This window comes from Camelus bactrianus, chromosome 5 (assembly GCF_048773025.1).
Source record: "Camelus bactrianus isolate YW-2024 breed Bactrian camel chromosome 5, ASM4877302v1, whole genome shotgun sequence".
Classification (NCBI taxonomy): domain Eukaryota; kingdom Metazoa; phylum Chordata; class Mammalia; order Artiodactyla; family Camelidae; genus Camelus; species Camelus bactrianus.
Genome location: NC_133543.1, coordinates 40,662,497 through 40,689,131, shown reverse-complemented (window position 1 = coordinate 40,689,131; position 26,635 = coordinate 40,662,497). Strand labels below are relative to the sequence as shown.

At 34.4% G+C, this 26,635-nt stretch overlaps 1 long non-coding RNA gene across 1 annotated transcript in view; it reads left to right on the top strand.

The window, feature by feature from the left end:
• LOC123613200 (uncharacterized) overlaps positions 1 to 23,534 on the top strand; it is a 124,264-nt gene extending 100,730 nt beyond the window's left edge. Inside the window, exons 6-10 of the long non-coding RNA XR_006720541.2 lie at positions 5,117 to 5,243; positions 6,834 to 6,901; positions 9,296 to 9,406; positions 21,662 to 21,733; positions 22,850 to 23,534. This is a non-coding gene — a long non-coding RNA (uncharacterized LOC123613200). The remainder of the gene's footprint in view (positions 1 to 5,116; positions 5,244 to 6,833; positions 6,902 to 9,295; positions 9,407 to 21,661; positions 21,734 to 22,849) is intronic.
• The last annotated feature ends 3,101 nt before the right edge of the window (positions 23,535 to 26,635 follow it).

Here is a 26,635-nt window from a genome sequence, read left to right as displayed (position 1 = left end):
TTAGAGAGAGCCATTTCTAGTTCTTTCTTTTCAGTACTTGTTTATCCTCAACTTTAAACTTGGAGGATCTCAAAGCACTTTACCTCAACTGTAGAAGAAAAAGAAGTCTATGCAGAGCAGGGATAAATTGGCATCTTCAAAATTATAAAACTATACGGTCATCTTCCACATCATGCTCCTCTCCACCAGCTGAGCAAGATGGAAGCACTGCTCCAGGTGGATGCAGGCAACAGAAAGCTCCCTCTCTCCCTCACAATCAGTCCAGGGTGCAGTTTCTCCCAGGAGTGTCAGGCCACTAGCATTTCTAGCCATCCTCCCCACCATTCTTCCTCCAGCACTTGCCACCACTGTGATATTTTTGTGGCTTCAGTCATTGTCCCAAAGTTATGCAGATTCCTCATCAATTCTTCCTCTTTACATCCTGAAACAGATTTTTTTAAAAAGGCAAAACATCAGGAAAATATTCTCTTCATCAGTATGTGTTCTCCAGTGATTTTGATTCTTGTGATTGAATGACTAGTCCCCCATCCTGGCATTCTTAACGTCCAAGTCAGTTACTTCCCATATCAACTATTGGGACACTTCTTTCCATAAAACCAAAGTTGGCAAACAGTCTTTGAGCTTGAGAAACATCTCATGTATGTAAAAATACATGCTCTAAATAGGAATAAATAAGGTAAAGTTTTTTTTCCACAAATATGCTTTTCAGTGACAAATAAGTTATGAAAGACAATAGCATTTGTTTTAATTTAGCCTCTTTAAAAAAAGATATTGAATAAGAGTTTACAATTATTCTGGCACATTAAAGTTTACCAAATTTAAATTTATTTAATAGATAAATGTGCTTACAAAATTCAAACAGTAGCTTAAAAAATTCAATCAGAATAGAAGCAAGTCTAATTACTATATAAAGAGAGAGCCAATATTATACAATTAAGTGATGGTTAATTTTTATTTGTCTACTGATCATCTTGGTTTAATCCAAAAGTACTACTAGTTTGGTTTCAGTAGGTACTCATAGGTATAGACTATGGAGAGTCCTGTATTAAAATAAGAAGACAGTTTTATAAGAACAGCACACTAAATCCTGAGTATGGCCTTTGAAAACATTTCTGCATCTAAAATTCTACGAGTCTTTCCCAGCTATGTTTCTGCCAATAGAAATATGATCTATGGTTTAGAGATGTGCCCTTGTGAACTTCCCTGTAAATCTGCTTTAACAGAATTCTCTGTTCTTACTAGTAAAATAGGAGGTTATACTTTTGTAACAAAATTTCACTCTAAAGATTAAATAAAACTTGTATTAAATGTGCAATAAACTTCTCTGTCTGAATACTTAATTCTAGAATAACTGATAATGTATAAATGCTCTGAGAAGTCACAAACTATGAATAATTTTCCATGTCTGAAAATCTTCTCTAGAACTTTTTGTCTTTGGAGGGCAGAATCATATAAGATGCATCCTTTAGGTCCCTTTCACCCACCTTCCTTCTCTTCTTCTAAGTGCTGGAATTTCTTCTTTAATATTTTTTGTGAAGATTTAAGCTTTTATTTCAACAGTTAATATTATGCCATAAAAATAGCATTTGTAAGATTTAGATCTGGAAAAGATAGAAGCAATCATATAGCTCTAATACAATGTTGGTGTTTTACTAATTCTAAATGAATTCTAAAAATTATAAGGAATTTCTAGGACAGTCACTAAAGTAGTGCTAGAATCTGGATTTCTTTATAATAATGGAGTTTTCTTACAATTGCAAGAAGTTGAAACACTTGTGTTACAGTTCTGGTTGGAGCATTTTTGAGGGAAAATGAAATTTGATTTAGCTTTTTTTATTCTCTCTTCTCTATCTTTCTCTTTTTCTAAACTTCATAATCAATCTTTCGTCTACATGTCTCCAATAAACAAATTATCTATTTTCAGTAAAGCCACATTTGATGTCAGGACTTCCTCAACAGCCAGTCACAAATGTCCTTTGTAGTAGTTGGTAATTTAATTCACCCCTTTATCAGTCAAGTTCAGCAGCTAATATTTGACAGGCAGGGGTTACAAACCTGGGTAGCTTTTGACATAGACCATTTACCAGCCAGAATCTCAAATCAATGACTTCGAAACTGAATCTTGCTGCCAGTGTGTTTTTCTTTGGTTGCATGGAGTTTTTAAAAATTGAATTTGAATGCCTTAATTGAGGACAGACTTACCAGTGTGTCACAGTTCCTACACACCCTGTTACTTTTGTGTGTGACATCTCAAATCAGTTTATGTAACTGGTTATGTAATTGAAACCAACATGACAATTGCTTTGTGTTTGTTTCATCTTGTTATTGGAGAGGAGGGTGCGTGGATGTTTCCTTCTCATAGAGAAAATGTTTGGAGAGGATGAAGACAGTCATCAGACTAATAGTGCCACTGATGCTGCAAAAAAAGTATCTTTGCACTTGATTCAGGAAAACTTAAAAACTGGAAAAACATTTCTAACTGTACATAATATTGTGACACATTTCATATCCCTAATTTGCTAAATATTAAGAGGCATAATGCCTATTAATATTAAATGGGTCAGTTTCTAAATGCAGTCAAACTTAAAGCTGCTATCTTTCACATCTTTTCTAAAAATGGTTGATTATAGAATTAAAAAAAAAAATCCAAAACATGAAGACAGTTCATTCGTATTTTAGTGTACATCTTTGAGTACTATGGAATTAATTTTTTGTAATAATGATTTTAATTAGAAACATGATCGTAATATTTTAGTTAGCATTTCATAATATCAATAAAAATATTGCAATTTTTTTTACCATAAATGAAATGGCAAACAGCAAATGTTAAAGATTTTACAAGCTAATTAAATGTCATTAGTAAGAGCTATAAAATATGTGTAAGTTGTAGTTCCATTTAGTTTTGGAGAATGATCAGATTTGATCACAATGGTTAAAAGACCTAGACTTGGACTTACAGTAATGCTTAACATGAGCTTTTCTATGAGAAATTTGGCATGAAAATTAAATATGACCAGCATAAAACACTAAGAAGTATTATGTTCCAAATTTTGCTTCAAATATGCTTCCTCTGTAAATGTATTAGAAATGAAAATCAAATAATTCCTTTTTTTACTTTTTAACTAATATTAGCAACTAATGATTAATCTGAATCTGAATGAGCATGACAAATCGGAATCTTATTTGCAAATGGTCAAAATTATGAAAATCAGTGCTGCATGATCTAAATATTATTCTTCACTGATCAGGAAAATGTGACCTTTGTATTGGGTTTGTATAAAATATAAGTGTTCATACAGTTTTATGAAGAAAGACTTTCATCTTGAAGTTATTAGATAGTTTTAACTAACTAATAAACAAACACAATAAGTGATGTTTTTCACTTTTCATAATAATATTATTCTCAATATTTATCACCAACATCTATTCAATTTCATTTAATAATTTTAGTATTTGATATTTTGCTTATACTTTCAAAGTGTGAAATATACAATTAATGCCATTTTATTTTTTCCAATGGAGTAGAGCTTTAAATTTTTCTTTACTTTTTTTCTTTTTAAAAGCACTTCCATTGTGTATTGGATCTAAAACAATGGTTTAATTAATATTAATACAGCCATGGATTTTTTGTGTGTATTTCAAAATTTATATTCTCCATCACAACACTAGGAAAAAAAATATCTGTCCCTCTGCCGGACTAGTGTTAGTTTGATGATTATACTAATATTAACTGCTTCACTTGAGTAAGCAAAGAAGAAGTAAAATACCAGTCAGACCAGCTGTTAATTCACGGAGTGTTGTACTATGCTTATTAAAAATACCCAAAAGATGTACCTTTGTGGTTCAGTCTTTTGAATTAGAATCAGAATATTAATCATGCCTCAGGCCTAAATTAAACATTGGAAGGCCCCTTAAGAATTTTCACCAAATTTTCTTGGATTTTTCTTTATTGGGTCTTCCTGGACTCTGTTTAGCTCTGTAATTGCTTTGCTCCTTTGTTGATAGGTTAAGGCACAATGTGATTTTCTCCATGTCATAATACTTAAGAGGACGGCTCAATGGTCTACTCCAAGTTGCAATGTGCAGCTGAGACACCGATTTATAACAGAAATAGTGTTTACAATGTCAAATACAGTGTGAAGTGAGAACAATTATGTATCTCTAAGTCCATAGTTATCAAAGCATCTGAATTATTACTATCTTTATATCATTTATATTCCAAAGGGTTTGTCTTAAGTGACCCTGCCAAATGTGGTTGACCTCTTATATATATGAGTATGCAAATGCAAGAAAAAATAAGGAAAACCTATCAAGCATGTTCAAAATATAGTATTGTCTGATTTCAGAAAATGGTCATTGTCATTAATGAATGTATGCCTGGTTACATACATATGGACACAGTTTGAAGAATAGAAACGTGTGATTGACAGTAGCGTTTGTGCATCTCGCTAAGAGCTGTGCCTTGAGTATATTATATATACGGGAGTGCAATCTGAACCCCACACACTTGAGACCGGAAAAAGTGTTATGACCTAAATTATTTTAATGTTTAACATATCTCTGCTGCCTCACTCTCAAGGAAAGGGGACGAGATGGAAAAGTATATCAGTTTGAGAGAGACTGTATTATTTTTTAAAATAATTAATGATAATAATAAAGCACCAGTGCTCCACCTATAGACCACAACACTTATCTTCCCATTTCTCTATTGAATTTGTGATATTTAAATAAGAACTCTGTTAATTCTGGACACCCCACAATTATTCGGGGAAAGAGAAAACACATGTCTGTTGAAACTGATATTTCAATTTATTAACACATTTGTTTGAAGCAACATGCTCAGGTTTTTAAAGGTTTGCTTAACATTATTTTGGCTAAACTGACACTACATGGACTTTACATTGCCAATATTCGTATATTATGTATCACAACAGAGTAATAAGGGCAGCTCAACGTGATAAAAACAAGGGAAACATTGATCAATTCTTAGTATTAGCACAAAAACAAAATACTGATGTATTTTGAAGTGAGATAGCAACAGCTTACCCCCTGGAACCTTAATTAGTTCCCATTAAAAGAGTTAACAGAGGAAATATGAATTCATTTGACCTGACAGGTATCTAAAAACTACTGCTCTCCACGATTACAAGCACTTTTGGTAGCTATGAATAAATAACCTGGAAAAACAAGAACTATAGCCAAAAGGAAGCACATGTTTCGGAAAGAAACGTGACCAGTGACTGGTGAGTACTCGGGAAGTCTAACCAGTGGTGCTTTGTCGTAAAACAGAACGTCACTGATGCTCTGAACTAGACCTTGCCTCTCTTCTTTCCTTCTCTGTGAAATTGCTGTAGTTGCTTGGGTGATAGAGAAATGAATTACAACTTATTCCTAGAAATGTCTAAATTATAAATAATACGCTCGTTATCCAATGTAATTTTTGTGAAGTATGTTCATCAAACTGTGACCAATAAAGAAACAGTAACTGGAGGAAAAATTTCCAAGGACCCTCTTCAGTAACATTAGTAATGAAACTTAGAACAAATCCAGTACAATGTTAAATATTTAGTAAACTGAAGATTGATGAGATCTATGACCTTGTGAACCTCTTTTTTTGCTCCAAACCTTCATGTTTTAGTATTTTGTTGAAGAAGAACTGTTATAATGATTCTTTATATTATAACCCAGATCTAAACAATGTAACTATTTTACCATTTTGTTTTGTGTAGCCCCCCGTTTTTTTGTCTGACTACTTTGAAGCAGATCCCAGATAACATATTTCACCTACATATATTCAAGGCTGTATTAACAAATAATGCCCCAATATGTTTGTTGTAATATTTTAGGTAAATATCAAAAATTTTTATCTCAGCCTAAATTCTTTAGTATGTATCCCTAACAACTAAAACTTGTTTAAACCAAATAAAATTAAGGATAATTTCTTAATATCATCTAATCATCTGGTTCATATTCAAATGTTTTGATTTTTCATATGAGCTCTATTTTTTCAAATAGTTTTTGAATAAAGATATAAACAAATTTATATGTTGCACTTGGTCAGTTAAGCCTTTCAAATCATTTAAATCTACAATAGTTCATCTTTTTTTGATATTTATTTATTTCAAATCTTAAATATTTTCCCTGAAAAATTTCACACATTTTGGATTTGGTTGATTCCCCTGTATTTACTATAAACTTAGAGTCATATTTAGAAGTTTGATTAGATTGAAGTTTAATTGATACTCTATACTTTTTTCATCCATCAGAAGGCACATACGTCTAGTTGCTATACATTTAGTGATATTAAAACATATCAACAATAAACTGATAGAAATGTGAAAATGTGCCTCACTATTTTTTATGGCAAAGGATAATAAAGAAAACATATGTCCATGAATAAGGGATTAGTTAAATAAACATGTGAATACTATGCAGCTGAATACAGTATATAGAACATGATCTCCAGAATGTGCTGTTCAACAGAAAAAGCATTTCAGAGAAATGCAGTATGATATATGCATAGCATATATATGTGTGCTAACTATTATTATTATTATTGTGTGTGTGTAGTTGCTACCATTTAAAAATTAGGAAATATGTGTATAAATATGTATGTTATATTTATTTATAGTAAAATAGGCATATAAATCATGAAATTTAAGTAAGTGTAAATATCACCTAAAATGAGTGGGAAGGAATGGAGTGGATAGGACGGTGATGGGGACTGGATCTCTCTGTAGATAAATGATAGATGTGTAGATTTAACTTTTGAGCAATGTAAATGTTTTATAAATTATAAAACAAAGTAAACTAATTTGTCTTTATATCTCTAGGATGACATATACCTAACAGAAAAAAAGTCCTGCAGAAAACCCTGTCTTCTATAACCATGTCTTTGGTGGTAAGGCTGAAGTTATTCTGAATTGGTTGTGTGTATATTGTGGGATAAATTCAATAAATGTTGTATCATTGAGACAGAGGAGTTTCATTGTGATTGAGGGAGAAACATATTGGAAAATGAAATTAAGTTTAAATCCTGCATTTAAATTGGGAGTCATCAATAAGAATATACCACATATTGTGTCTTAAGAAATATGAACACACACACACACACACACACACACACACACAGTCTATGTCTCTCCACTCAAAAGACCAGGAAAAATGACCGGCCTATTATCAGTGAGCAATCTCAGCCCCCAGAGTGCAGTTTCTAAAATCTATCCTCATTGAAAGGACAGTAGGCTTTGCAGAAAAGGTTGATTCTAGGTTCTAGGTCTGGCCCTTGCAATGTACAATATAAACCTGGAAAATATGTTAGACCAGAAAGCAAAGATTTTATTAAAGAAACCTAGGGTTATATTCTTAGAACTTAAGAGTCAACCTTAATAAGCTTCCAAGAAGCAAAGATGAAATGATTTGAGCACAAGTAAAGATTTAAGTGCAATGGATTGTAACTCATCAAATAAGTTTAAGCGCATAAGTTTATAATTACATTGAAAATATGCTGGGTCAACTTTGGAGAATTTGGGACAAATATTTAGGAAAAATTGATAAAGGAAATTAAACAAGCTTTTACCTTGCAATCCTGTATAATTTGAACATCAGTATAAACAGTCAATGATGAAAAGTTTATCTTTATGGAAGACTTGGTATTTACTAAGTTATCACACTAGGTGTTTATAGTCAAAACACTTTTATTTAAAAGTAGTTTGAAAAAGAAAGTAGTTTGAAAATTTACTTTCCCTCTGATGTTTATGCAACCAATTTATTTATAGTTAGATTGCCTTTTTTTTGGTTTGTTTTCCAATTTTAAGAATGGTGTTCTATTTTCTTTTTGGATTAAAAAATTATGTTAAATGTATTATGGTTCCAAATTTAAAACAAAGTGTATTCAGAGTAAACTAGCTTTTAAATTTATCCCCTACCCTCTTTCCTCTCTTTCATTATATATAACCATGTTATTTGTTTTCTATGCATAGGTATTAATTTAAAAAAAAACAGTGAAATTAAATATATTAGCCAAGACTTCCCCTATAGTAACTATATAAGAAATGTTTAATGTATAATATGAAATGATAAAGAAGTAGAGTTAGATATCATGCGTCTAAAAACTGTACTAACATGACAAACTACATTTCCCAAGTTAGCAGGCAAATTAAAACAAGTAACAAACCAAGACTATGATCCCAAGGCATATCTAGTATCTCAACAAGACAGAGAGCAGCACTGAATCTGAGTCTCTGTGCAGAGACCAGGTAAATTAAAACAAAGAAGAAGGAGACAGCTGAAGTTACCATAATGCTACAGATTTAAATACAGTTGACCCTTGAACAACTTGTGTGAACTACTGACCCCTATGCAGTAGAAAATCTGAGTAACTCTATGGTCAGCTCTCCATATCCCTGGTTCTGCATTCTTGGATTCAACCAACCATGGAGTCATGTAGTACTGTAGTATTATTGAAAAAAATCCATGTACAAGTGGACCCACACAGTTCAAACCTGGGTTGTTCAACTGGCAACTGTATTGCCCTTAAAGGCTTGGAAAACAATAATTTTATATATTAAATATTGGGTATTGATGTAAGAAAGAAAAAAATCTCACTTAACACTGAAGTACAAGATGGTTAACCCAAGACATTTAACTGTCTAGAAATCTTTGGAAAATTCTTACTGTATTTTAATCAACTGGTTAGACAATTATCAAAAATGGCAAATTATTAAAGAGTTGGCTGATGTTTGGCATACCAAACATCATGTTGCATGTTAAAGGGAGAAAATGCTTCTCGGTCATAAGGGAGACAATTTTAGTATTATTGTTCAATATTATCATTAAGAACACTAACTTTCAGTTGCAAAATAAATGAGTCAGGAGTATGAAATGTACAGCATAAGGAATATAGTCAATAACTATATATATCTGCTATATGTTTTTTACATGCTTTCATAATTCAAACACAACCCAGATAGAAACAAAGCCTGATACTGAATGAGGTAGGCTGCCCATTAAAAAGTTGCAAGATATTGAAATAAAACTCAGCAGGAGTCTGGAGTACCTGTAAGGGAGTTAATTTTAAGCATGTCAGAAAGAAGAGATAAATACTAGATTAGAGTGGGAAGAGTTTATTGATACAGGTGCACTCTCCTGGGATTTGGAATTTATTATGTTGATTTGACTTAAGCATCTGGCATTGGCCTTGACAGTATTTTATATTGCTTAATTAAAGCCTGGATTTAACAATGGTCTAAAATCAATGAGGTTGCAACTCTGGCATATTCCTGGCATGTTTTAGGCTCAGAAAGAAGAGAATACTGGAGTGAATTTATGATGTATGACCCACTCAGCTTCCCCTTAAGCATTTCTTAGATGAAGCCAAGAGAACTCTTCCTGCATCTTTGAAAAGGTAAGTTGTGGCTGTCCTCTGCAGACAGGGGATACAGTAGAAGGCACCCCAGTGAAATGGGGTTCTGTGGTTTCTTGGAAATAATGGGAGCCTTGAGTGAGAGAGGCCAGATCACGGCTCTCAAACTAAAGAAAAGGCACCTACAATGACCATATAAATCTCAGAGATGGAATAGTGAACAGGGATCTTTGACATTTTCTAATTAATAGTATCATGAAGGACAAAACAGGTAGTCTACCAAGTTGTTGCTTAACAACTATAAAGAGAAAAATTGTTGTCTGACAAACAAAAACCTGATATGAATGACATGTGGAGATTCACAGTTTCATATCCAGTTCTCTGTCCTAGCTTTGTCTTGTATAAATTCTGACTGGAAATTAACCTCTATGAAGTGGTCTGTTCCACTTTTGTATTACAGTCATAATTTCTGCCTCTTGGTTCTTGTTCTTTCCAGAGCCATGCAGAAGGAATCTGTCTATATACTACTGAGTGGTTCTTCAAATAATTGAAAACAACTTATGTTCCATTCAATCCTCAAAGTTTTAAGTTCCAACTTCACTGTTCTGGTTGTTACTTAATTGCATTCTTCTTTGTTAATGAGAATGTCTTGAATCCTTCCATTGTGTAAGTTGAAGCCCAGAATTTGGTCAGAATTATCACCACTGGGCTTCTGGTTATAGTGATTCTAACAAAATAGCCTAAGATTGAAATACCTCTATTGCCATCTTCCTGCAAATTTCAATTTAATAAAATGTAATATTAAAAGTTCTGGAAATGGTGGGATAAACAGTTGTTTAAAAATGTACCTTTATGACAAATCCTTTTAGTGAGTACCCTCCTCAAATCCATATTATTCCTCTACTGGTTAAAACATGTCAGAGACTCCTGCCTAAATAGGACTTCTGGAATATTGTGGATTTGATGGCCTCATTGATGTAAAATTGCCTTATACTCAGGGCTCATTTCAAGCTGAGGTACAGAGAGGAAATACAGTGAATATTTATACCACAGAATATTTATACCACAATAGACTGTACACAATAAGTAATGTATTTTAGGCACCAAAGTTTCCTGTGCTTCATGGGACGTGTTCACTTTTCCTAGTACTCAAAAATTCGGTGTTTTCAAAGGACACTAATATGTGCTAACCCTGATAAAACCAATGTTGACTTAAAAATAGATTAGAACTAACATGCTAGTAAGAGAGGTTCTGGTAATTCCAGTCCATGTCATTCCCCCACCACCCTGGCAGTAAGAAACCCATGAACAGAATACATTGACTGAACCTCCTAGGATCAACCAGTCTTGTATATTCCTGGGTTGGTTGGTTGGTTGTTTTTCCTCCAATGATGCTATTAATTAGACTTGTTTTAGTCAGTGTTTACTTATATACATGTATCAAAAATGTTTGCAGCTAATATCGCCATCCTGAAAGTTGAGGAAATGAAGAAAAGTAGCTCATGCATTTCTAAATTATATTTGGAAAGAGAGTTTTAATGAAATATTCTGTAATCCTTTCCAGAATGTTTAATTTTCAAGCTTAAACTTTTTCTAACATTGAGTTCACATTTGCTGAAAAAAACAAAGCAAAACAAAATCACAACGTCAGAGCCATTTTGAAGATTAAGCATATTTATAAAAGGAGAAAGAAGGTGTATATGCCTGCTGGAGCTACTTTGCAAGTATCTGTTTCTGAGCATATTAGTGCTTGATAACTTTGCACAGAATTCAGTCAACCATATGCAGCTAGGATTCTTCAACCGGACTCCATGGATCAGATACTTGGAGGCCAGTGAAATTCTTGAAATCAAATACATAGTTTTCTTGATAAATATACATGTACATTTATCTGGAAAAAACTCTCAGATCTGTCAAATTTTCAAAGTGGTCCACAAAATACACTTCCCAAAAGATTAAATAGCTTGGATGGATAAATGTGATATATTCATAAACTGATAGTGTTTATTTTTAAAATTAGGGTTTTTGAAGGAGATATTAGAACTTTCAAGTGGGATATTCTTGAATGGCAGGAGGCTAAATTCCAGATAGCAGGTACAGCTCAGATTTGGCTTTTTAAAAATCAGAATAGAACACTGTAGATATTAGTTCTTTCAATATCTCTTAATACCTTTTGATATCTCTGGAAAGGCTAACACAGTAGGTGTGTTTATAGCTCTTCAAAAGAACCAGACTGGGAGACCGCGAGATGAATGATCTTTGTTGTGCAAGGCCAGGTCCAAGCTCGGTAGCTTCCTAGGCAGTCCTCCACAGGCCACAGTGGATTTCCGACCTGACCCAGAGAGGCCACTTCTGTCAAAGAAAGATAGATCCTTTGTACCCATGGGCCAAATTTCTTGAAGAAATGAAATAAAATGTCTCATTGTAGAATAGTATTTTATTTTTTAATGTGGTTATATTGCACTTCTAAAGAAGCCATGATTGAAGCAAAATAAAACTGTTAGGTAAATTGGTGAGATTAAATAATACTGGAGAGAAAATCTGCATATAGTCTATTCAGTGGAACTTATTAAGGACCTGATTATTTATGTCTGAGTTTAATTTACATAGTTGTTAAGACAAAACTGACCTTTCTTGAAAATATATAGGGTTATATTTGGAGGGAAGATTAAATTCTGTGGGCTATCATTTCAAAAATACCCACATTTTGATCAGTGCCCTGCAAAATAATTTTGAGTAATATGTACATTATTCCTTTATGGTAAGAAATTAACAACCTCCAATGTAACCCCTGGACTTTAAGCATAGTTTTGCTTTTTTGCTGAGAAAAGTATATGGTAGATTCTATATCCTTTCTAATCAAGCTACTGTTTTATATCTATGCCACTCAAACTGTAGTGTCCACAAGAATCACAGAAGAATGATGTTAAAATACAAATTCTGATTTAGTAATTCTGGAGGAAGGCTTGAAATTCTGCATTTTTAACAAGTTGCCGAGAGAGGCCAATATTGCTGGTCTCTGGACTACACATTAAACAAAGCTATAGTATATCATAGGCTTATAATGTTTCTTCAATATACTATACTATTAAAATATTGCCAGTTTCATACCAGTTTTATTTTTATAGAGAGTATATTCATTAGTTAGAATTGAACTAAAAATAAATTCATTAACTATCTTTATATGAAAGAAGTAACAATTTATATCAAGTATTTTTAAAACATTTTGCTAAAGGTAAAAATGTTTTAGGTTAGAATTGTTTAAAAATTACTTTTACGTGATAATTTCACAGCTGAATAGAGTATCTGTGCTTAGCATCATTGTCATAGATGCTCTAGTTCCTTTTTAGTGGAATTTTTACATAGTTTATGAGATTAGAAAACCGAAAACTCTTACTAGAAATTTCTCTGTCATTTATTTGAATGGTGAGATAGCTTCTGGCAATAGTGATTTTAGAGTGTGAATTCAAAGTACACACACACACACACACACACACACACACACACACACACTCTGCATCCTGCATTCAGACTCCAAAGTTCATATGTAAAACTGAGAAGGATGAACCTAGTTTAAACCTGCAATCACCACCTATTTGACCCGCTGAGAATTGGCGGTGTTTTGGACCACTCTGTGGCTTGTTTCCTAATGTACAGTAAATTTCTTTTAAAAACGAAGGTGCGTGTGCTTTTTGACTTTGGCAGGAAGGACAAAACTAGAGCATAATAAACTGTAGATTTTAGTGTATTTATGATTATTTATAGCTCACCGTAAGGTTTTACCTTCTGTGTTTTTCAATATTTCCTCCAAACTTGGCTCTGGTAGTAGGTCCAGTATGTTTGACCTTCTGGCTAGAACAGCTACATCAGGTCCACATTAGCAGGCAAATGTTTTATTTTGTGGAGAGACCTGTAGCATGAGGAAGGCTAGAATGAGTCCTAATGCAACACACAGCTGGTGCTACTTTTAGGCAGAAGTTTGCATTTATTTTTAATTTCAGTTTTCTTTTTTTTTTTTAAGATAGAATTGATGAACCTTAATAGTAATACTGTTAATTTAAAATGCAGCTGCTGTAGTCTTTCCAACATGTACTATCATTTGTCTATATGGGAGCTTGTTTCCTCCCCTTTTTAAAATTGAAGTATTTACAATGTTGTATTTCTCGTGTACAGCATAGTGACCCAGTTACACATACAGAGAGAGAGAGAGAGAGGGAGAAAGACATATTCTTTTTCATTACAGGTTACTACAAGCCATTGAATATAGTTCCCTGTGCATATGGGAGCTTTTGAATGTGAAAATCCCTTTGAACATAAAGGAATAGGAAACTCTGCTAGGCTTCTGCCTATTCTTGGGGTTATTTAAAAATTGCAGAGATTTGAATCTCTGGACCTAGTTGACTTGTATGGGGCAGGGGGTGATGATTGCCCAAGTTAACTGTGTTAGGCTTGCTACAAAGAAGAGAAAATGGTGTTGATTGACAATGACGTCTCTGCCACTTCGATCGTGGCCTCGTGCTTCCCGGGAGATGCGTCTCTGCTCTTCTAGTTGATTTCCTCCTCGCCGGCGCAGCGTGGTCTCAGTGGGATGAGGGAGGGAAACCGTGGGGGCGGCGTCCTCAGCGGGAGCAGGTCCTCAGGGCCCGCTAGTGAGCAGGGGCCTGCTGGGAAAGGTGTCAGAGGAAGGTTCACTCTGGGGACCAAGGCTGTCACTCAAAGAGCCCCTACTAGGGGGCAGTGCTTGGGGGAAGGCGTGTACATGGGAACAAAATTTCATTTTCATTCAACAGCATCCAGAAATGTTTACAATTGTGTTCGTCCAGATTAAGTACTTAAGGCCTCTTTTTTCCCTTCCTTTCACCATTTTTCCTTAATCACCTCATTAATTTCTAGTTTGGCTTAAAATAGCCAACGGGCTGGAACTATATGGCTCATTTATTCGGCTTTATTTACTTTTTCCAAGTAAAATGGATAAAATCAATTAATAAATTTAAGCCCATTTACCATAACTTGGAGCACTGCTAAATAATACATCTTCCTTTCTTCACTAAAGTGCTATGCAGACAGTCATCTTTGAGAGTAAGGCAACCTCTTTCTTGAGATATTTTTAAGAAAATGGCAAATTGTTATCAGTCTGAGGTTTAAGTTCAGTTCTGCCTAGGCCTGGGGTACAGGTTGAACAGCCTGCACAAGGGTTCTAGAATATTCTAAGAAAGAAATACTTCATCACAGGCTTGTGTGAAAAGCATAAATCATTCATTAATCAATGTTCTGAATCTCTTCCACCTGGGTGTAGTAATTGGAAAGCATTATGATTGATAATAGTGCCCTCACATACACACAATCTCTGAAATGTTGTTAAGTACGTTAGAATGAATAAAGTCATGTTTGGTGGGGGTGGGTAGAAGATATGGATTAAGCTGGAGACAGCAAAGAAGTCTGCTATTTTTGTCTAAGAAATGGGGAAGGAAAATATTTTTAAATGGTCTAGAAGGAGATCTCTAGATCTGTCTAAGTCCAGGTAAACTTTGGACTATAATAATTTGCCAGTTTAGGCACAGGTTGTTTTCCTTGTTGCAAAAAAATAAAGGGACTCAGAAAATAGGTCTTCAGGAGCATAGCTCCATCAGGATCAGATAGTGACGAGGATGCACAACGGGTGTCACGGGTAACAAGAGGCATAAGAAAGGTAATTAGAACAATGTCTGGGACAGTCTGCTCCATAAACGTTGGATGTAAATGAGATACATACACACATATGTGCCATGAGACATACATGTAATGTCAACCGTTTATGGAAGAAATGAAAAAGAAAAGGCTATGAAAGAAATGTGCACAACTTTTATAACACTAAAAGTATTTATCTCTCTTTTTTCTTTTTTCATTTTAAGTAAGTAGTTATTTGCACATTGTGGAAAGTAAATGGCTATTTTTGTCATGCATAGCTGTATCACAACCTTATTTTTCATTGTATATGGACTTAACAAGGTTGACTTTTTAAAATGTCTATCTACATCTTTACATCTATATCTCCACTAAGGACTCCAATAGCATAAACATAGGTGCCATGACCAACACCTAGTGAAAGATATTTTAAAGTTTCTCTTAAAAAATCTGTGCTAATGACCTGATAATGCTTTGTTACGGCTTTCTGAAAATGTGTGAAGTGTTCTGACAGTGTGTCAACAAAGTGTCAAATATGGTGAGAGAGAAGCTAAGAATTGGAATCATGGTGTCACAAAGTGTAAAAGCTGGAAGGGACCTTAGACCTCCCTCATGTTGGAAGTGATGGGGCTGAAGCCCAGGAGGATTAAGTGATTTGTTCAAGGTCACACGTAGAGCAAGAAAGGACCAAGGAGTTCCCTGGCTCCCAGTCCTGTTCCCTGTTAGGTTTGCAGTTTTGCTCTTAACTGTATTAATTGTTTTGTTCTGTACAACACAAAATGCAGATTGCAGAAATGAAGGAGTCAGTGGGGTTTTTTTTTGGAATCTGAGTCTTTTTAAAGGTCACCCCATCTCTCATTAGTCAGAGTACGTAGCTATCTACCCCTAATCATTTATTTAAGCATTTATTCCACATGTAACTCTTGGAGATATTAGTTTCCCTGACAATGCAAAGCAGTAGTTGTAGTTTTGAATAATAGAGTCATCTCTCACTTTAAATCTACTTTTCATTGAAGGAAGCATTTTCTTTCTTTCTTTTTTTCCTTTCCTGCATTATTGCTTTTTTAAAATAAACATGCCCTTTCTTTTTGCCCCACTATATGCTGACAGCCAAATGAATAGAAATTATCACAAATACAGGCACACATGCACACACACACATGCAAACACACACAGACACATCACATATGGAGCACCTGACAGATTTCGGAGCACTTTCATATATGAATTCTTGCTATAATTGCAAATTAGTTAGTTGGAAGTTCTCAAAAACCCATTTTATAGATAAGGAAATAGAGTCAAGGAGTTGTGATTTTTTTTCAAAGTAAAGGCTAAAACTAGGTCATTTATCTCTGAAATGTGTTTCAATATTCACACACATAATGGATCATATATCTTTAATGGATAATTAAGATAAATGAGACTATTTCAAAGCATACTGTAATATTTTAGAATCAATATATAGAAGGATTTTCTCCATATTTCTCACTGATAAGGACTGATAACTATTAGAAACTCTAAACCTTGACTAACTTTTGATGCTTTAAAATCTAATATTTTAAATTCTGAATCTGTTTTGAAAGATAAAATAGATTTTCTATATTTTAAAATTGATTTGATAGTCATAGATGTTCAGAAAAAGTATTTTATTTAATATCACCATAATATCTACCTTTAATTTGGGCTGGTCTCCATTTGGTTTCCATCACTTTCACCCTGCTTTGCTCCTTGGCTTTTCCTCCTTTACCCACTTAGGGCGTTAACAACTTATACCAAAGTCTTAGAATAACTAGTGGAAATAACCAGCCCTGGGGCTTGTGAAGAGTCTTGGACCAGGAGCTGAAAGACATGGATTCTATTCCTGTCTTGTCCAATGGCTTGCAACGTGCCTTTAGTCGAATCACTTACATCTCTGAGTCTTAGTCTAGTCTTTTATTAAAAGTAGGTGTTAGATCACAGGATCAACAAGGCCATTTGGTCAACTTAAAGGTCTCTGATTTATAATGTATTTCTCCTGTATATTGATTTTATCAAATTAAGATTTTATGTTGTGTTGTTTCTTAAAGCAGGTACATATGTGAAAATTCCAAATATGAAAGCAGAACAATTCAACAATTATTACATGCGTATACCTTCATAAACACACAGTCACAATTTCTGAGGCTTTGTTAACATGTCATTAATAACTACCTCTTTCAAAGAAAAAAGATGGAAACAATTTACACATCTTTAAGATAAATTTGTGTGTAATATAATTACTCAGTGGTAAATCTACTTAGTTAAGCGTGTAAGTTCAAATGGTCCCTTGATTTGATTGAGATATGGACATTGAAACTAAGAGATTATAAGACAAAACCTTGAGGCCACAAGCTATATTTCATTCTTCAGAATATGTGGATTCATTTTGGTTACATTTTTATCATGGTAATATGTTTAATAGTACCAAGATTCATTAGCAATTTCATATCTATATATAGTCTTAAGTACATGTGTGATACTATGAACCCCTAAAAAATAATTCAACTCCTCTGAAATATTTTTAAGATTGTACATAACACAGAATTTAATATGATTTGAAATGTGTTGCATGTTTTAATTTTTAAGGTCAGTGTGGGTCTGACATCCATAATGGGGAATAATTTCTGATATTTGTCTTTGCTGCAATGTTTAAAAATCTCTAGCATAGGGTTAACATGAAGATATATTAGTTTGTTATAAATATTTCTGGAGTAGAATGGCCAGTAAGTTCAAATCAGAATATTCAAAATGTCAACGGCATTTTACATGTACTTACATTCCCAGAATCTGTTGGCACTGCTGAGAGTGTGCCAGGAGTGGAAATGGTTGGCACTGCCGAGGCAACGTTTTACTCTCTTCTGCTTCAGAGGAAGCCTCTGGCCAGTAGATATTGATAAAACCACATTTCCACTGATGTTTAATATGCTGAGCATCCATTGGATTCATTTCCCATGGCTGTAACAAATTACAAGCAAATTTGGTATCTAAAAACAAAGGCAATTTGTTCCCTCACAGTTCTGAAGGCCACAAGCCTGAAATCAGTTTCACTCGGTCAAAATCAAGGTATTGGCGGGCCCCGTGCCCCCTGCAGGCTCTAGGAGAGATTCTGCACCTTGACTCCCCGTTTTTGGTGGCTGCTGGCTTTTCTTGATTTGTGGCCACAACATTCTTACCTCTGCCACAATTGTCACATTGCTTCCTCTTTTTCTGTGTCTTAAGTCCTTCTGTATCTCTCCTCTAGGGGTATTTGTGATGGCATTTAGGACCCAGCCAGATAATCTAGGACAATCTCCTTACTTCAAAAGCCTTAATTTAATCTCATCTGCAAAAACTTTACCATATAAGATAATAGTTAGAGGTACCACAGATTCAGACAGGGACTTATTTTGGAGACATTATCAGCCTGTCACATCCATCCTTCCATCACTCAACCACCTGTAGTTAGTATTCAAAGAGTGCTTCAACTGTGGACCAGATAAAAATACTTCTAAACACTTAAGAGTTTGTAATCCAGGTATAGAAAATTCACACATAAATGCAACATCTTAAGAAAAGTGGAAAAAAGATGGGAAATAAGTGATAAGGCCCAGTTACTATTTACGACCAAGGAAATGCATTTAAGCTAATTAAAATGTAGTATTTGATATTTGTATTTAATGTAAATATATGACAATTAGACTGGATCAAGTGTTTTTCGAACCCCAATTCTTAAAAGATAAATTTCTTTTCAGTTGCTCTAGCTGTGGCTGTTGCCTGCTTTTGCTCCTGCTGTCTCCTGTGCTTGGAAATGCCTTTCTTTTCACCCACCTATTCTTTCTTTCTTGCCTTTTATGTCTTAGCTCACATATTACAGCAGCAAATAGAAGGCTGTATCACATAACCTTAATAAACTTCAGATAACTCTAATCACTACTAGGGATTTTAATTATTTTTTCTAGTTATATTATTTGAAAATTTCCTGCATTGTTGTTTTTTTTTTATTCCACGGCAATCACCCTAACTCATTTTCACACTATTACAGTAGCCTTGTGACTGGACCCTCTGACATGCAAACTCTCACTCCTTCAGCTTTGTGTACATTCCCAGTGACCAGATTAATCTTCCTATAACACAACTATCAGGAATCTCTTGATTTAAAAAGTTTCATGTGTCTATGGATGGCAGGCAGGATAGTCAAGATTCTTTCATCAGTCACACAAGTTCTTCCAACAAGAAGTTTACTTCTTTCTTTTATCCTCCACTCTCCATTATATTCAAATTAATCTCCTGTCTTCCAAACACAACCCAGTGTCTGTCTGTGCTATACCTTTGATTGTGCCCGATGTAAATTCTATCTAAATGCTTTGCCTCCTTCAAAAATAGATCCAGAGACTTCCTTGTTCAAGAAATTATGTTCAAATTCCAACATCAAGCCAGCTCTTTCACCTCTTTACTTGTGGAGGGTCTTTTCTGAGATGCATCACAATATATACAAAGAATCTTACAGAATGTGTTGAATCTCAGCTCTGCCATTCCACCAGCTGTTGGAGTGTAGACAAATGACCTCACCACCCTGCCTCTGTTTTCTCAGCCACAGAATGTGGTTTAAAATGTTTATCTTGGTTGTCGTATTTATCTTAGTGTGTTTATTTTTATTCATTGCTTATCTCCCCTCCACTATAAGCTTAAGAAGCCAGACATATTGTCGATTTTGTGAGTTGCTCATTTATTCCAGCACTGAGACCAATGTTTGGCACTGAGTAAGAAATTCATACTATTTGTTGAAGGAATAAATGGTTAGGCCCCTAGGAAGGGCTTCACAAATGGTGGACACCTCCACCACCACCACCACCACCACCGCAACCATCATCATCATTCATCATAGAGCATCTTTTTAATGTTGCCTGGCATTGCTAATTATATTTTTTACGTCAAATCAGTATTATATGGTTTTTTCTTTGTAGGTCCTTAGTGACTACTTGGTGACTGGGCCTGTCCAGAAATGTACCATAGCTGATTCTATACAAGAGTACATAAATTATTTGAGGAAACAAGAGTTTAAGAATATAATCAGAGCTTATTTAGTGGCATTTTTTCCCCTTAAAGACAACATATTCACATCTTACAGCAAGTAATCCAACCAGAGATTATCATCTGCCTGTAGGCTCTTCATGCCACACATATTTACTTTTTTAGCAGCCATTCTTAATTATTTTCTATTCCCCTTCAAAGCCTATAAAATAATAGTATGTCACATTTTACTAGCGCCTCGGAGAAAATGATATCTGACTAACACGAGAGTTTAAAGTCAAATTTACAGGCACATGTGTGAGAAGGGGTGATGCTATTGGTAGGATTCTACAGCAACATTTTAATGGTGCTATGTATGCGAATATCAATTCCAAACAGCTAACCCCGCTCCCAACCCATCCACCTTCACAAGATAATATTACAGGCATTCAATTGATCAATTAGTCTTACCTCATACAAAAATGTGTCTTTTGGAGGAGATTTGCAGATACTAACAACTGTATATAAAATAGATACACAGCAAGTTTATACTGTATAGCACAGGGAACTGTATTTACTATCTTGTAGTAACTTATAATGGAAAAGAATATGCAAAGGAATATATGTATGCATATGTATGACTGAACTATTATGCTGTACACAGAAATTGACACAACATTGTAAACTGACTATACTTCAAGAAAAGAAAAGAGATTTCATCTTCCTCAGTCAGTTGTACCGCAGCTTGAAAGAGATGATTCTATTCAACTTTTCCTATGCAAGGTCTAATAAAAGAAACCAGGGAGAGCATGGCCAGCCCTGGCTTGTGGACTCGATCACTTCTGTATCAAGACGATCTTGAACCCACCAGAAATGAACAAATCCTTCCTCTTCTCCTGGTTAGAACTGAGACTGTTCATCAACACAGAACTACAAAATAGGCGTCATGATCCCCAGTGTCCAGGCTGCATGACTGAGGTTCAGCAAGGCTAACTAACTTGTTCAAAGTCCTGCTTCATAACCTGAGGGCCTTTATTTGGTTGTGAAAAATCAGGCACCTGAACAAGTGAGAATCAATTTTACTGACTTTAAATAATTTTGTACATTTTCTTAACAGTGCCAGCAAAATCATCTGTGTTGGTCTGAATTAAAGAGCAACCTTTCACATCCCTATACCAGCTGTCTCTCTCTCCAAGTGCAGACATGCAATGGGTGAAGAAAGGACAAAAAAGAGAACGTATTTGATAGGAATCATAGTGATACTGATCTATCTATGTACTTACTTGATAATTTTGGCTGAATAAATTTTGAATAGTTCAAGGAGAAGAAAGCTATATTAGCAGGGATTTTACATGTAAATCTCTGGTAAGATATTCTTGAATACTGAATAATATCTTTATTGTTCCTTTTTCATAAAATAGCAAAATCTAAAGAATATTTTGTTCTTAAATCACAAAAGTATGGTTCTGAAATTCAAGCACATACAATTTTTATCTGTCCTCTCTATTAGTTTTTGTAACCATTACATAAATATAGATTCAGAATATTGTGATTGAAATTTCCAGAGGGGATTTTTGTGAAACTTAACAGCAAAATGTAGTTGACACTCGTTCTGTGTTACCCTAGGGCTACAGTTTTGATCATAGTCTGCGTGGATTCATTGCTGTCAGGACAATGAATTTTATACTCATGTCACAGGTAAATTTTACAATCCTTTTGCCTTTTTTAAAGTACAAATGAAGGAACACTGAATTCAGTTAAAATAGATTATTTCAACCAAAAGGGAAAGAAAAATGATAGTATCAAACAGTTACAACATATGGACCAAAATCAGTCCCCTTTCAGTTCTGATTGTCTAATTAAATATATCGTAATGCCAATATTAATGTAAATACACGAGCATTTATACAACTGCATTTATTTTTAACATGAAATTTATCACTATAAATAGAAAATAGGAACAAATGAGCTAAGCATTTATCAATTGTTCTGTAATCATAAGAAGGCAGAGACTATTTTGCTACCAAATCATATAAGCAGTGCAGTCCATTGTAGATCATCCCTCATTTTTTAAACATTTTTAAGTTCCAGTTCCCTTTTGCACAGGTATTAGACACCAGTGACAGTTGCCTTGAATTTTTTAAAAAAGTACATTCTGATCATAGGTTCCCAAGAAGGTTAAATATAAATTAGTTATAAAGCCAATGGAACAGACAGAAAATGATTAGGCTGTATGATTATTTCTAAATTTATAGTGTTTTAACACTACCAGTATTTAATTAAGGAAGAAAAGGAGTCCATTTTATTTCACATGATTATAAAAGACGTCAAAAATTAATGTTCTTGCTCTATAATGCTGCAGTTCTAAAGCAACGTTGAAGACAACAAAGTCCTATTTGATAGTCTAGCCTTTCAGTGCACAGCTCTTCCTCCTGCGTTTGATGTCAGAATGGTTTATTTAATCAATTATTAATCAAAGTTATGGCATTCTTCTTATATATTTAGGTAAAACTAAAAGATGACTTTCCCAAGCCTTATTGCTTAAATAAAAGTTTAAATAGACTGTGAAAACACTTGACTTTGACATGGCAGCTACAGCAGTGATTTAACTTTTCTGAGAGTACTGGTCTCAACTGGGTCTTTAAATAAAAAGATGTGTGTGTGTTTGTGTGTGTGTGTGTGTGTGTGTGTGTGTTCAATGCAACTTTCTAGAAGTAGATGATAAGCATGGGTCACAATATCTAGAACACTTTTGATAACCTTCCGATCACAAAAGGCAGGACAGATAACTTGATTAGTGTTCTCTTTGCACAGGTGTTAAAGTTGACAGAAAACAGCTGAAAGACACAGCCTTGTGGTGCGAGCCGGGCAGCTGGACACTTTGTGCATGGAGAATCTTGAGCAGTTGGTAACATTTGGCAGCTTAACACAGAAAAAAAATGACTGCTAGCAAAATCTCAACTGCTGCTAATTAGCAGCAATGAACTGTGGGTAGGACAGTGCGCTTTAATGTGAGAAGATTTTTACAGTAACCACCACACTAAGGGGGGAAATAGAAAGAAATGCTCCCTAGCTGACCCTCATGGCAATCCAAGCTGCATACTGCAATAATCCTGTAAATTACTATGCTTTCTTATACAGTAACTTGGAGTTAATTAGTAATTTAACATTCCTCTACACTATTAAATGTCTTTCTTGCATTATATTATGTTGTTTCATGGGCTTACCTTAACACTAATGGGGTTTTGTTATATTTTCTCAAAACAGTAACAGTAAAATAAAACTGAGCTAGAGAATTAATTAGTTATCTTTTACCTTTGATTTACCTGTTATTAACAATTAAGTGGTAGTACACATTTCTAAAGTGGTTCCAGAGGTTACGTTGAGATGAATATACTTCCAGAATATATTGCGGAGGAAAAGTGAATAAAAATGAGTAGTGTACATGCTTCAAGAGACTATGCTGTAGATGCAGAATGCAATGCAAACACATTTCATGTTTTCCACTCTAATAGGATGGGTGGAGGGTGGGGGTGGGCAGAGGTAGAGGAGGAAAGCTTAGTTAGCTACGTTCACTGATTTTTGTGAGAATATTTCAAAGAAAAAAAATCACACCATTTATGGGTTTATGTCATAAAATATGACTGTGCTAGAGTGAAGTGGTGGATTTTACCAGATAGCCACATAGAAAAATAATGCACATTTTTGTAGCTTTGTGCTTTGGTAAATGCCAGAGGATTTTGTAGGATTCTGTGACTGGGGAAAAGTGGTACTCAAAAATATAAATAATATAAATGAATACACATGATGTTAACATTCAAGTAAGAAACCCTGAGGTGAGAAATTGTGCTAAACAAAATTATTCTGATTACCTGAATGGAAAAAAAAAGAAGTTGAAATTATTAGTATGTTAAAAAATAATTCTTAACCAGCCACCTCTCTCTTCCCCTGCAAACTTAACTTCCCTACTGAATGAAGCAAATACAGCAGTATCACACACGTGCACTTTAAAAACTGTTCTTACCTACTTGAAATGAAAATTCTACTGCATTTTGTATATTAAAGAGAGAGGAAGTGTTTTTATTTGGCATCTCAATGATCAATGTGAACTCAAAGGTGGAACAATTTAGTAAAAACAACGTTTCAGAAGAAGAAAAGCTACGGATGTGTACGTGGAAAGGCATGAATTCAGCACAAAACACTTCCAAAAGATTTCGTCTCTTGGGACTCCCTCTAAAGAGTGTCTGCTACCATTTAAAACCCCATCCTTTGCAGCTGGATTTGAACATTCCATAAAAAATTCATCCGCGCTTTAAGAGATTTCTGCTTTTCTGTCCTCTCTATTGTTAGACAAATTGAAGTGTGCACTCAGAAGGAGAGTGGCAGTGAACTGCGAATTTATTTACTCATTCGATTCTAATATTGAGAGAATCTACTCGCTCCGTTCAAAGGGTAGAGCAACAATGCAAGTGACATCAGGTCACCCAGCACTTCATAGCTACCTGTGAGATAGAATTGTTCTCCTTGCAGATAGGAAGTGACTGAAACCTCTTTTTCTCATCAATGTCTATTATGATTGATGGCTCTATGGTCACATTGAATATGCCCTTTTTAAATAATTCACAATGTCATCACCATAGTACTAGTTTATAACTAGCCTGTTATTTTTACCTTTGTTCATTCACTATCAGAAGGTTAGATAAATTAAGTACTGTGTGGATTTTGGTAGCATTATAACCAACCAAAGTACAGTGCTTATAGCCCAACAACAACAAAGCATCAGTTTTATTTTTTTACGACACTCTGAATGTCTCCCTCTCAATAAATCCTAAAATGAAATTCTGATAAAGCAGAAGCACTTGTAGCACACTTTAACCTGAAACCACACTTTGGTATTAAGATATCGTAAGACTTTCAATATAAAAAGCAGTCATGCTGCACTGAGACAGATGAAATTTTACCTAAATTCAACACTTATTTCAAAATAAAATACTGTGTTTATTTAATGCCTTCATAATAATAAAATTTACAATTCACTTTCAAATAACCTAACGCACAAATTGTTAAACCAGAATTTGTACAAAATAGCAGTAAAAACATAATGCTTAAAAATACAGTCTTGATATCAGGAGTGTACTATCTGAGAAATAATATAATATTCCAGTCTATTTCCTAAACTGACTCAGAATCAGTTTGTTATTTCATTCTTGGAATGTTGATGCTGACCTTCAAAAGTCCTGAATTTTATGATACTTTTAAAATTATTATTTAGCAGTTTTGTCAGATGGACCAGCACTAAATGGTCACTAAAATGAATACTTACATCTCTTTTATAATGCAAATTTTTAAAAATTGTGTTACACACTAATCATTGATAGATTATACAAATTCAAAATATCAATCAAGGGACTGTACACTGCCTTAAATAATCAGTTTCTTTAGATTTTAATTTTAACATTGTGATTAATAGTAATTCAAAAGATTTTATTTGTGCAAGTTTTCTCATAGAGTATAAAATCTATGAACTTTTTAAAAATATTTAGGTATCCTGTACATATTTAATGTATAATAAATATATAACTTTTAGAGATAAACCATGTGCTTTAATAGACTTGTGTCTTTATTTTCAGCATCCTAATTTGGATTCTTACTATTTGTTGATTTTACTATTGAATTTTTTCTCTAAGTATTAATATCAGGGGGAATGAAAGAACATAAACTTGTCCGGACTTAATGTGGTCAAAGTCAATATGGTATTATAAGTAAAAGAAGTCAAACTGATAGCTAAGGATTGCCATGTGATCAGGAATGCTATAATTAAAAGTTCAGAGCTTCTATTCATTGATTTACCCAATAAATATTTATTGGCCACTAGGATGTGGAGAGAGCTGGCTCTTATTTGTATGAAGCTTAGATCCTATCAGGGAAGACAGACAACATGTTTTTTAAAAAAAATAAATAAGGCAACCACAGATGGCAATACGTGCTTTGAAGAGAATAAAGTAAGGTGATGTGCTCGAGAGAGACTGGGGAAAGTAAGTCTTAAGGGCCTTATTTAGAATGAGTGGTCAAGAGAATCCTTCCTGAGTGGCTCATTCAGTGCTGAGACAAATAACGAACAGGTACCATATGCAAAGACACGGGGCCAGATTATTCTAGCTCAGTTAATCCCAGTTGTTGCTATGGAAGAAAACAAGCAAGATATTTCAAAATGACCAGAGTGATGAGGAGAAGGCTGATACAAGATGAGGTCAGGGAGACAGGCAACAGCTAGGCCAAATGTGGCATTTAGACCCTGAGATGTTTGGATGATGTTCTCATGTGTGGGAATGTGGGAAGCCACTGGAAGATGTAAAGTGGAGAGTGACATCCTTTGATTTATGTTTTACAAAAAAATTCCTGGCTGTAGAGCTGGGTAAATATTGGAGCTTTGCTGTCACTTCCAGTTCTGTGCTACCTAACTTCTGGGAGCCTCAGTGGCTTTAACTCCAGTGGAGGACTAGGTTCAATAAGAAAGAGCAATAAGACAGTGCGTAACACAGTGCTTGGCAACTTGTAATGACTCAATTAATGCGACACCTCTTCTTCACCCTTTCTTTT